This window comes from Lygodium microphyllum, chromosome 2, assembly GCF_053477565.2.
Source record: "Lygodium microphyllum isolate KBCC chromosome 2, Lygodium_microphyllum_v1.1.10, whole genome shotgun sequence".
Lineage (NCBI taxonomy): Eukaryota > Viridiplantae > Streptophyta > Polypodiopsida > Schizaeales > Lygodiaceae > Lygodium > Lygodium microphyllum.
In genome coordinates, this window is record NC_141136.1 from 158,458,413 (window position 1) to 158,470,506 (window position 12,094).

Genomic DNA, 12,094 nt, shown 5'->3' on the forward strand with positions numbered 1-12,094 from the left:
ACAATTTGTTATGATCGAGGTAGTTATGAAAAAGGGTTTTGATAATGTTAGTTGGTCTTTTCTATAGCAATTCATGTCTACCATGGGTTTTGATCTTGACATGACTTCTCATATTGCTACCATCAGCTGAGATGTTGTGGCACATGTTGTGCTAAATATGCCGCAAGGGGGAGGGGGGATCATAGATAAGATTGTTCTATCTCGTTCTCTCCATCAAGGATGCCCTCATAGTTCTGCATTATTCACATTGGTCACTGACATGATGCACTTTTTTTGAATAAGTTGGTTTTTGATGATGGGGGGATTGTTGGTTTAACTCTGCCTAGTGGTGTTCAACTTTTGAATCTCTAGCAGACATTTGCTTTACGTTTCCCAAGGTTGATTGAACCAATGTGAATAGGGCAATGGCTGTTTGGAGTGTATTTGGTTTGGTTTCGGGGCTTCATATCAATGCTCAGAGGGCTACAGTGATTTCTTGTATGGCGACAGATTTGCAAGATTTGGGCTGGTAAGGAGTGGTTGTTCTAAGGTGAAATTACTCAGCACTTGGGTTATCCCATCGGTGTGGATGTGGCTCCTCGGGCCCTGCTTGATTGGATATCTTCTTGAGTTCGTGACAAGTTTATGTATTGGAAATTTTTGGGCTGGCCTCTTCATGTGTGGTTGTAAGTAGTGCAATCCATAATGATCAATGTGGTCTCATATTTTTTGCCCTTACTTCCTTGGACCAAGAAATCTCTCTTGGAATTGGTGCACCCCCATGTGCTTTATGTTGTGGAAAGAAAAAGGAAATCGTTTGGGTTAGGTGTGGATATCTTAGCAGCATGCTACTTCTTCGGAATGTTGGGTGGATTTTCTTTGTTGGATGTCTATCTCCATACAACAACTTTGAGATTGGCTCTTTTGTAGGCTCTCTGTGTGCAAAGGCATCCAAGTGATATTGCAAATGTTTTTATTGAGGAGACATGTATGTCCCATGGTTGTAATGTTATGTAGGCTTCTTGGTGGCATGTTTTGAATTTGACGCAGCCTCTTAAAATTCAATAGTCTTCTCTCACTCATTTGATTGACTCTTGGCTATAGTCTTACGTCCTCTTGATCTCTGAAAGGAGGTTAATTCATTACTAGTGGAAGTGCTAGCCACTTTGAGACTGCTAGATTGGCTTGATAAAACTTGCAACGATATAAATTTAATTGGATAGCTAGAGTGCTTCCGGGTGCCTAGAAGCTACAACCAAATTTTGTCGACCTTGTAGAAGCAGCTTCATCGACATGCTCCATTGCTTGATTTTCAGGCATCTTCTCCTTGACACGATTGGGCATTTGTGAAATCAAACGATTTTCTAAAAAGGTCGGCTAATTAGATTTACCATAAGATGGTAGAGGATAAGAGATGGGTCACTAAGAAAGACAACAAAGTTTGGCATGTTCCGGATAGCAGAGGACTTCATGGTTTAAGATTGCTTGGATACACTAACATAAACTTGCCCTCCTTGAAATAGAAGAGCTCTTGTATGCGAGTCAACATAGGCCCTAACCCTATCTTATGCATTTCTAATGCTGCTCTATGCAAGTTTTTTAAAAAGTTTTTTTTGTAAATAAAATGTGGCTGATTATATTACTCAAAGGAACTGATTACACGGAGTGCTCATGCTCAACAGACTAGCTGGAGCTGATGTAGAAACAAAAATACATCATGAATATAAGCCTCTCAGGGCGGTCTGGGGGGAATGGGAGCAAGAAGCCATGGAGGGGGGTATATCGCCATCTGGGGCTGCTTGCCTACATCACGAAAAACAGGTCGTGGCCGCCCTAGGTATGCATGAAGTGACCACGGAGCTCCTGACGAACCCTGGACTCGCCCTGCACCTGATCCCAACACCCACGGAGGGAGTGGATGATGGAGGTCCAAAGCTCTGCTAGGGTCGCCTGTGCTGAAAGTCTCTCTCTGTCAAAAGTCTCCTGACACCGCGCCTTCGAGATATGCCATCTAGTAAGACTCCCTATGATCTCCCATACCTCAGAGCGGTTTGCTGTGGGCTCTAGTACCTGGCGGATGGGTAGAGCCTCCAAACCGACCACTACGCACGACCCTGCCTCAATGATGAATATCGTGTCCTGCATCTCGGCCTTATATAGAATGTGCCGGCCTGGGCTGACCCCGGCCCTGGTTGACTACCTGCCAGCAGAAAGCTCCCCATAAGATACATCCAAGGCTGGGTGCTGTACGGCAAAGTATGCGGCATGCTCCTCTCCACACGAGCTATGCCTCCTCACATGACCAAAGGCAGTGCTTTGGGGTTTCCAGAGGCTGCTATATGCAATGCTTACTACCTCCCTCCTTCTGCATCTAGGCAAGCCAACTTCCCACTGCCAAGCCTCCATGTGCCACCAGCCATAAGAAATACGATACCCTCCTTGGCCTCCATCTATCCCATAGGCGGCACCAGAAGGTCCGTCGGAACGGCTCCCTGATGCTGTGCTCCGCCCAGTGCCTGCTACGTGACGGCACCCAATCCATATCCTCCTGCATTAGTACGTGTCTACCAATCCTGGCAGTGTACTCTAGGAACCTCGGTGGCTTCATGGAGATTGCAGTGGTCAGCTATAGCCACTCTCTGGATCCCACTCCAGCTCATCAAGTGGTTAGCCCTCCCAGATCCAAAGGCGCTACTCCCTGAGCTCCTTCCAGAAAACATAGGGGTCCAATTGCCATGTCTTCCCCTGAAGGCCCACCACCCGAATACTCCTCCATGAAAGGGCAGCTATCCCCTCATCCTGTTGCCCTCCGTCAAGGGCCAGACACCCCCCCTCCTGAATGGTGAAGAGAGTCCTTTGTGGGGCGCCGCCCACTCTACGTGTTACGTGTAGGGGGATGCCTGTTGGTGAAAACCTCGCGGCCCATACCTCCCTGGGCTCTATCGGCACTCATATTGGGGGAGCAAGCCACTCCGAAGGTATTGTTGCGTCTATCTCCCTTCGCCTCAAATCCACTCCTCTCTGGTAGCCTGAAATTCGCTGCAGCACCTCCTCGTCCGCCATCCTGTACACCTCCCGCCATGTCTTGATGATACGAGCCAGGCCGGTCTCCCAACCAGCCCGCTGGATGTGGAAGCGCTCGCCAATTTGTGCCCCTTTCCGATCTTTGACCTAGGGGTTCCAGATCACCGGTTGACGGTCTATCTCCTCCTGGCAGCCTGGGGGGCTCTAGATTAGGGCCTTACGGAGGCCTTGCCACACGCGGAGTAAGCTGCGTAGGAAAGATAATCTGGGGGGGGGGGTTGATTTGGGCTGATGTGAAGATCCATCTCAAGGACGGCCTCCACTCACCGCCAAGCCTCGGTCTACAATCCTGAAGACTCTCCTGCAATAGGACCTTCCAGGTTTGCCCTCCCAGTGTGAGGCCGTAGACAACTAGCTTGCCCAAGAGGACCATACTCTAAAACTTTGGGTCTATGATCCCAAGCCCTCCCTCTGACCGATGCCGTATGATAGTCGCCCACGCCACCTTGACTCGAGAATCCCTAGAGCCGTCTGACCCAGACCAAAGGAAGTTCCACACTAGGCGGCGAAGCTGCGCTATGCAGGATGAGGAGAAGCACCAACATGAGGAGATGTACCAGGCCGTCGCTAGGAGGACCTGGTTGACCACCAGGGCTCGGCCGGCTAGTGAGAGGCGAGCCGTGCTCTAGTAAGTCAGCTTCCTCCGAATAGAATCGAGGTTTGGAAGAAACTGTTGGGCGGAAGTGATGTCGAGTCCCACCTGGAACCCTAGGTACCGGATGGTTTGCCCTCTGCTCACCCATCTAAATCCTACGTGGCCCCACTCCGTCCTAGAGTCCGGGTCTGTGAGGAAACCAACCGACTTCGCTAGTTGATTTTCGCTCCCGCTGCAGAACAGAACATCTCAAGAGCCAGCCTCACTCTCTCCAACATCAACTCATCGTCCTCTATGTAGAGTGTTGTATCATTTGCATACTCTGAGTCTAGCAACTCAATCTCCTCTCTCACGGGAAGTCAGAGGCCGCGTAATCCGCTCACACGGGACTTGTGGAAGTGAGACATCGCCTTTGCAAAGAGTAGGAACATATATGGAGCGAGGTGGTAGCCTGTCGGACTGATCTTTGCAACCGAAACTCCTCCCCTTGCCTTCCACCTATGAGAACCCTGCTGGTGGCTGATCTGTAAAGTGCGGCGACCCCACGAATCCAAGCCTGGGGGAAACCCAACCTCACCATGGTGCCCTCTAGGAAATCCTAGTCCACCTTGTCATAAGCTTTCTCAAAATCCAAGAGTAGTATGACCAGTCTCTGCCCTCTGTGCTGAGCCCACATTGTCGCCTCAAAGAAGGTGAATACATTGTCTAGGATACTCCTATCCTGGACAAAGCATATATGTGTGTCATGGATGATGTCTGGCAGCACGGGGCATAGTCGCCTACCAATCATCTTTGCCAGGGCCTTATAGGGCACTGACAATAAGGTGATCGGTTGCCACTGGGAAAGCTCCAATCGGTCTCCCTCTTTGGGGAGAAGACTGATAAGGCTTGCCAAAAGGCTCCCTGGCATCTGTCCTGAAGTGAAAATCTCTTGGAAGGCCATCAGTAGGGGGTCCTTTACCACTTCCCAGTAAGTAGTAAAGAAGGCCTTAGAGAGGCCATCCTCTCCTAGGCATTTCTGCCAGTGTTGTGTATGGAAAGCCTCCTCTAGTTCCTTCTCTGTGAAGGTTTAGGAGGGGTCGTCCCATCTCCTTTGTGACAAGGGACGGGATGTGATTCAGGCCTGCTACCTACATCATTGTCCTCTAGCTAAGGTTGTGTCCTGCTGGAAAAGGCTTTTGTAGTAATCAGTTTGGCAATCTCCATCACCTCGTCTGGGCTTGAACGAGTCCTCCCATACTGATCTTGAAGGCTGCGTGTTTGCTCTCGTGAGGTGCAAGGCTAGTGCACTTGGAAAAACTCCTTGCACATCGTGTCCCCCTTCCACGCCCAAAAAGCTGTTGAGGTGCGGAAAGAGAACTCGGAGCGCTTGTCCGCTAGGCTAGCAATGGCTGCTCGCGCTCGCACCTCCTGTGCATGGAGGGTGGGGTCCCTTGGTGCCTTCTGAAGTAATCTCTGCGTGGCTGCAAGGTCCTGCCGGAGCGCACTCTCCTTCTCCTAGCTCTACTGCCTGGCCTGTATGGCTGCCTCTTGGCAGATTCTGCTCGACTCGGCTAGGACCTCTAGAACCTCCTCTGCGATCCGGTCCCTCTTGCCCCACTCCCTAGTCCAGAGCTGCTCTATCTACCTCATCACCTCCTCTCTCCTATAGATCGAGGCAGGGATCCTACAGGATCGAGTGTCTAGGGCAGATGCTGGGGGATCTAGTGTCAGGAGAACCGGACAGTGATCAAACAACGTGGTGCCCGCCAACTGCCCAATCTGGCCCCCACGAGAGCCTCCCCACTCTCCCACATAAAACCTATCCAACCGCTCCAGCAGGACTCCACCTAGCCGCCTGTATCCCCAAGAGAAATCCAACGACCTCTCCCTCTTGTGGAAGGCATATGCACCTAATGCCAATAGAAATACCTCCAATGCCTCCTGCTCCTCCCCGGTCATGCCCTGATAGTTTCTGCCTCTGCTCTACTGGTCCTCCAAAGCCTCCAAGTTATTGAAGTCTCCTCCAACGATCCAAGAGTCCACCTCTGGGAGTCCATCCGCGATCTCCACCGAGAACCTGCTGCGTGCCCTAACCTCGGTAGGGGCATAGACGTTGAGGACTCCAAGGCACGAGTTCCCAATATCCAGTTTGATCCATAGAATCCTCCCTGCCACTATCGTCCTGTGGTCTCGTACATAGGCGGTGAGACTTTGGCCAATAGAGGTGCATACGCCTCCACTCCTGCCGTGGGCACCTATGGCGTGCTCCCAGTAAGTGTGCAAGCTGCCCGGGAGTACCTTCCCTACCCGCTGGGCCTGGGAGGGAGTGAGCTTGTGCTCCTGTAAAAGTAAAATGTCGATCCGTTCGGCAAGGGCAAGCTGCGGCTCCTGCCGAACAATCAACTTCTTGGATCCACGTGCCCCACTGTAGTGGAGACTATTCACATTCCAGGATGCAAGGTGTAAGCTCATGGGGAAACCTACGACCGACTGAACAGACATCTCTTCGGTGTGGAAGCTGCTGATGAGGATGAGAAACTATGGGGCATGCAGGTACTCTTTGCTGCGGGTCTAGATGGCGAACTCCAGTCCCCCATGGTGGCCCTTAGCCGGACCATAGGGGTGCTAGATGCTCCAGGTGGTACAATCAATGCACCTATCAGCCATGCTGAGAGTTGTGACTCCGTACACTAGCAGATAGGGTACGGTCGCTACTTGACCGATATTGCGTCCGGCATCATGGGTATGGCCGCTTGTGCCAAGGGCCACTCGATCACATCCCTTGGAGCTCTCCACTGTGGAGGGGCTCGAAAAATAATGCTCAAGTGTGGGACCTCGGTACCAGCCCACCAGTTAATGTCCATCATGCAACCAGGCCATTGCTGTGCAAACAATGCTTGTCCTTCTTCTCCCATCCACTGGGAGATGTGGTCCGCCGCCTGACTCTTCAACTCCTCCTCTATCTCTGTCGTCGTCCAATCCCCTAAATGAGAGGACTGAAAGAAGAAAGAGTAGTTTAGTCCATCTGGTGGTGCTAGTAGATGGACCTTGCTCCTCCTTGACTTGCGAACCACGAAGATCCCCAACTCTAGAGGTAGTGGGAACTCTCTGCGCTTCGCAACTCTCAGGTAGGACCACGGCCACTGCGGAAAAACTCCTGTGGCAATAGCTGTGCGTGTCTTGGGAAGGTGTGACGGGCGGCAGGGGCAGATGAGCTGGTGGCTGTGTGGGAGGGGGAAGACTGGTGGTACAAGGAGGATATAGGTATGCGTGGCGCATCACCTCCTGTGGGATGAGCAGGAGTGGATCTGGGGGGGATTACCTGAAACGGGTGCGGATCAGGGGGGGTGCTCGACAAGGGAGATGGTGGGGGGGAAGAGGGTTGAGGGATGGTGGGATGGTCGGAAGTATGTGGCCGGTGTGGGGGCGGGGGGACTGGTGGCCCTGGAAGGGGGGGGGGGAGGTGTGGGCTAGGGTCAGTGGGGGAAGCCTGGGAGGTGGTGGAGGGTGGGTGTGGGGGCTGCGGGATCTCAGGTGGGGTAGTTTGTGGCGCGAGTGGTGGCTGTGGGAGACTACGGTCTTGCCGGGTGGGACGGGCGGGGGGGCTGCGGAGTGCTCTGTCGAGGGGGTGTGGCTCACCCTCCTACGCCCTACTGTTGAGGCTGTGACCAAGGCGCTGGCTGCGGCCCCTCCTTGCCGTCTCCCTCTCTATCGTCTCTGGACCCTTGTGAAGCCGTCGGCGTCCACCTGTGGCCCGTCGCCGGAGCCGCCTTGGCCCCGAAACGCGTATAGTCTACTGCGTGATGTCCAAAGTCATGGCAGCGTAGGCACTGCCCTACTTGCCCAGTCACAATGACCTACTGCCTAAAGGAGTGACCTCAGCCTCAATCTCTAGGAACTTTGGTATGCTTTTTGTGTCTTTCACGGCCACTCGTACCTTTGGGACTCCTGCAGCTCTCACTGCATCCGCGAAGGAAGCAGGGAGAACTGTGCCAAAAAGCCGTCCAAAGTTCTCCACTAACTCAGTCCAGGAAAAAGTAGGGTGACGGGGTGTTTGAGAAAACTGTTGTGGGCCGCAAATGACTCCACTCTGAAGCCGCTATACCAGGGAACTATGTAGATGACCCCCTTCGTGGAGGCATAGGGCGAGCTCTCCACCAACTCACGGGCTGGTTCGCAGAGGTGAGTCGAACCATGAAGATCCCTCGGCCCATTAGCACTGCCTCCAAGATCTGCGTTGTGCCAGTGCGCAGTGTGGAGTGGAGCCAGTCCCACAACTGGGCTCTCGATGGGAAATGTCCAACGACCTGACCAAAGAAAGAAATACAACGACCTGACCAAAGATCGCTATTTCTTTCAGCTCCAACTCTGTGGCCCAGACGGCCAAGAGCTGTTCCTCAGGCGGGAGGACACATCGCGGGTTCAGGCGGGTGGGGGGGGGGGGGGGGCAGGTTTCCAGGTGGGGGCGGCAGTATCGTGTTTGCAGCAGGGGAGGCGAGGCGTGCAGGGGGGGGGGGGGGGTGTTGAGGATGGTGGCGGGTAGCTGGCGTCGCATGCCACGGGTCAGCGGGGGGCGCACTGGAGATGGCGGGGGAGATGGAACAACAGCGCGTTGGTAGGAGCTGTTAAAAAACCATGCCTTATGGGGCTCTATGCAAGTTTTAACATGTCATGCATCTTTTCTAAGAAACCCATTGCTACCTGAACATTTTTCTTTTTTAATCCTACTGCATAAGGACCTCTAGGCTGAAACCTGTAAAGTAATATAAATGCACTATAAGCATGGAAGAGTACTTGGCACTATTATATAAAAACTCTACTAGAGGCAAGCACTTTTCCCAATTAGTTTGCCATCTACTTACAGATGTTTGTATCATATCATCTAGGCTTTGGGCCAATCCTTTTTGTTTGTTGATCTGTGGGCAGATGATCCAGCATGCTCATGCTAAGTTCAGTATCGGGCCTCCTAGCCTCCCAATCAAAAGTGATTATAAAACTTTCTATCCTAGTGTGGAACTTGTTGGAAGGCCATACAATCTGTATATCTTCTCTAAAGACAATCATGGTTTTAGATTGGTTATGCACGCTAAGATAAACTTGCATTCCTTAGAAAATAGGAGATGTTTTATGTGAGTCACCATAGGCCCTGGCTCTATCTTCTACCTTCCTAATGCCACTTTATGCATGTTTTAACATTTTATTCATATCTTCTAAGAACCCTTGTCTGCCTGGACCTTTTCCTTTTGCAATTCTATCACATAAGGAGCTCTAGGTCCGAACACATAAAGTAATATAACTGGACTATATACCATGGAAGAGTGCTTGGCACTATAATATGCAAACTCCACTATAGGCAAGTATTCTTTCCAATTATTTTTAGTCCAATTGAATATGTTTATAGCATATCATCTGGAATTTGGTTAATCCTTTTTGTTTGCCCATTGTCTCATCTCTAGTCATTGGAAACTCCTAGCGTTTGTCATTTTCATTTGCGTTTTTGTCTTTGTTTCCTTACCCCATAAAAATGTTTTTAGGTGATCCAACAATAAAATGCATGGAATGATGCTCTTCCATTTTCCTGAATGAATTTCTAGTGGGTGGGAAAGTTCTCCCATCTTAAGTCTTTTGGCTTTATTGACTTGACTTTTATTGCATGGGATGATGTAGTTCCAAACATCCTTAAATCGTGTCTTGACAAGACTCAAATCTTGTTAGCTCCTTGTTATCCCAGACTGAACTCAATTCTTGATCTTTCTAGGCACATGCTCTACACTTGTAGATTAATAGCCAAAATAATTCCGCTCAGGTCCATCTTGAACATCCCTTGATTTTCCTTCTTTAGTGAAGGCTCATACACTTGTATCCTTGTGTTCAGTGGTCCCCATATCACAATATGCAGGATTGACTTGACATTTTCTCGTTAATGATTGAAGTAGACCACTAATGAATTGAGTAAAACTCAATTCTTAATCATGGGCATTTTGCTATGTAAATCTCCTACTATGTTGAAATTCCCTTTCCAAAACAAGATATGGTACAGAAAATTGGTAGAAAATTGCACAAAATAGGGATAGAATGATGTAACCTATTGCTGCTAGCAAAAATACAGCAGTCCTTTGCCTCAAACTGCGTATAACAATGTGGGCAGGTCTGAAATCTATTGCTAGTGCCACCACCACCTGTGATGAATGGTTGCTAGGTATGGCTGAAGTGTTTAACACTGCTGCACCAGCAAACACAATCAACTCTGAAGCCTTGTGTTGCAAGAAACACAGGTTTAGTAGCCAACATGTCCACTACCAACTTGCAAACAGCTTCCATGGAAGCATCAATAGTGAGGATAGACTTTGTGCTCTCTTGCTACGATGGAAAGAAAGACACATAGGAAGGTGAATGGCATGAGAGAGAATGAAAGTGAAAGATGGCAGAGAGACTGATGAATGACCCATGTGAGAAGCCAAGGTGTGGAATATTGAATGTGATAATGAAGTATGTAATTCTGATGCATATTTGAATAGGCTAGAGGGAGAAGACTAAGCAACTCGCTAAATGAGGATAAAATCTGGCTGATGTGACTGAAAAGGCCTGGTCACAGATGACTAATGGCATAAGTGGTGCTTGAATGAAACGCTGCCCAACAAGCTGGGCCCCAAATATGGAGCAGGAGACATTGAAATTCAACATGGTACACCGGGGTTAGGGATACTGGAGGAGGTGGTCCAGGTTAGGTGCCAATGAAGGTATAGTCGAAGATTGCCAGAAGCAACAATTTGGAATGTGTTATTACACTCTAGATCTTGAATATGAGTAGCCGACCAGCACTCATAGGTACGAATATTGGACTGTTTTGAATGCTGATGGTGAAGGAAATCTGCATTTTGGCTGGCAGCAGCATTCTGGGGTCAGGAACTGCCTGTGTTTGGTGTTGCAGAGGTTGTGTATTGCTTGTATGAGCAGTTTGGATTAGCATAGGCTGGCAAGGCTGATGAAGGTTGGTGCTGAGCAGCAGACAATTGTATTTTAATACAGAACCATAACATGGACAATCTGGAGCACTTGATGATGTGAGAACACTGTTGTTGAATAGAAGGGACCTGTTTTGGTGACCAAAGGCTGTGTTTTAGGCCAGGTAACAGAGGTTGGCATGGAAGGCTGATAGAGAAGATGCTATACTAAAGATCAAGGATTAGGGCTTAGCTGGCTTTCAGAGTGGCACCTCCCACCTTCCTTTAATAGAGTTGGGCAGGTGTACCTGCCCAATAAGCATTTTTGGGGCTGTTAATTAGTGTTTTCTTTGGGCCTGATTGAGCCTTGCTCAACATTAATTAGCATTAGTTCTGGCCCAATGTAGCCTTGCTTAATAGCGGGAGGAGCGCACATCATGAGAGGATGTGGTTGTTGCTACTGTTTCCTCTGCTATATAGATCCCCCTTTTTTCAAAAGACTAGCTACCCCGCGAAGGGACCTACCAAGTGGTAGTGGTTATTTTCTTCGTTTCGCTCTTTACTAGCATGGGGCTGGCCAGCTGAAAAAGATGCATTACACATCAAATCTTCATTACCTCATTAAAACAGCCCCAAAACTCAAAGATTACCAGAGTTTCTGTCCCATAAGCCAAAACCCTAATTTTGGGAGGATCTACTTCTATGAATAGGAGGCTGCCCAGTCACTTGGTTGATCCCTTCTCTTGCAGATCTCAGGTTCAAGCCATCAGCCCTCTGTTGTGACATCGGACAGTTGATTTTCAGCTGGCGATCAGTCCTCAGGAGTAAGGAGGTACCCTTCAGCTGTGTTTATTGCTGCCCAGCTGACATCAGCAGTCAACCTATTACGGTGACCTGTTTCAGCCTGCCTTTTGGTCTTCTGCAGCTAGACGACACTGGACAGTTTGCTGGTCATCTTCTCTGCATTGGACGGCTCCCTTGACCACTTCAGCACTTGACGGGCTGCTTCCAATCGCTGCCCAGCCCATTCACATTTGATAGAGAACTGTGCTTTCAGCCCGATCAGTTGTTTCAGCTGCCATATTGTTTGTAGTGGTTGCATTCATCTCTGACATAGTCCTACAGGTTGCATTTTTGCTGCCTGCACCCTTTTCTCAGCTCTGATTGGTGGTTGCAGACCTCAGGATCTGTCTCGGATGGAGTCACTCTCTGACTACTCCCATTTCTCTGCCTTTGAGCATCTTGTATATTCTCTCATTCATTTACAGCATTAATCCATTCAAATTAGAGTTCTCTTTCTTCTTTGTTCATGTTTGTATTTTTGCATTTATTGCATTTATTGCATTCTTGCTCAAGTTCTTTTGTTTTAGTTGTGTTCGTACATTTTGTGTTTTCTTAGAGCAAACCCAGCATCACTTCATAGGGGTGCCTTTGTAAAATCTTTGTCAACTAATACAAGTAAGCTTTTCAATAAAAAGTGATATTGTTGCCAGGAAATTACAACCAATGA

General features: G+C 49.4%; 1 protein-coding gene across 3 annotated transcripts in view; it reads left to right on the forward strand.

Annotated features, from left to right (window-relative positions):
* The window catches only part of LOC148040530 (Prolyl oligopeptidase family protein), a 100,110-nt gene that overhangs the window by 60,719 nt on the left and 27,297 nt on the right, over window positions 1-12,094 (forward strand). The window lies entirely within an intron of this gene.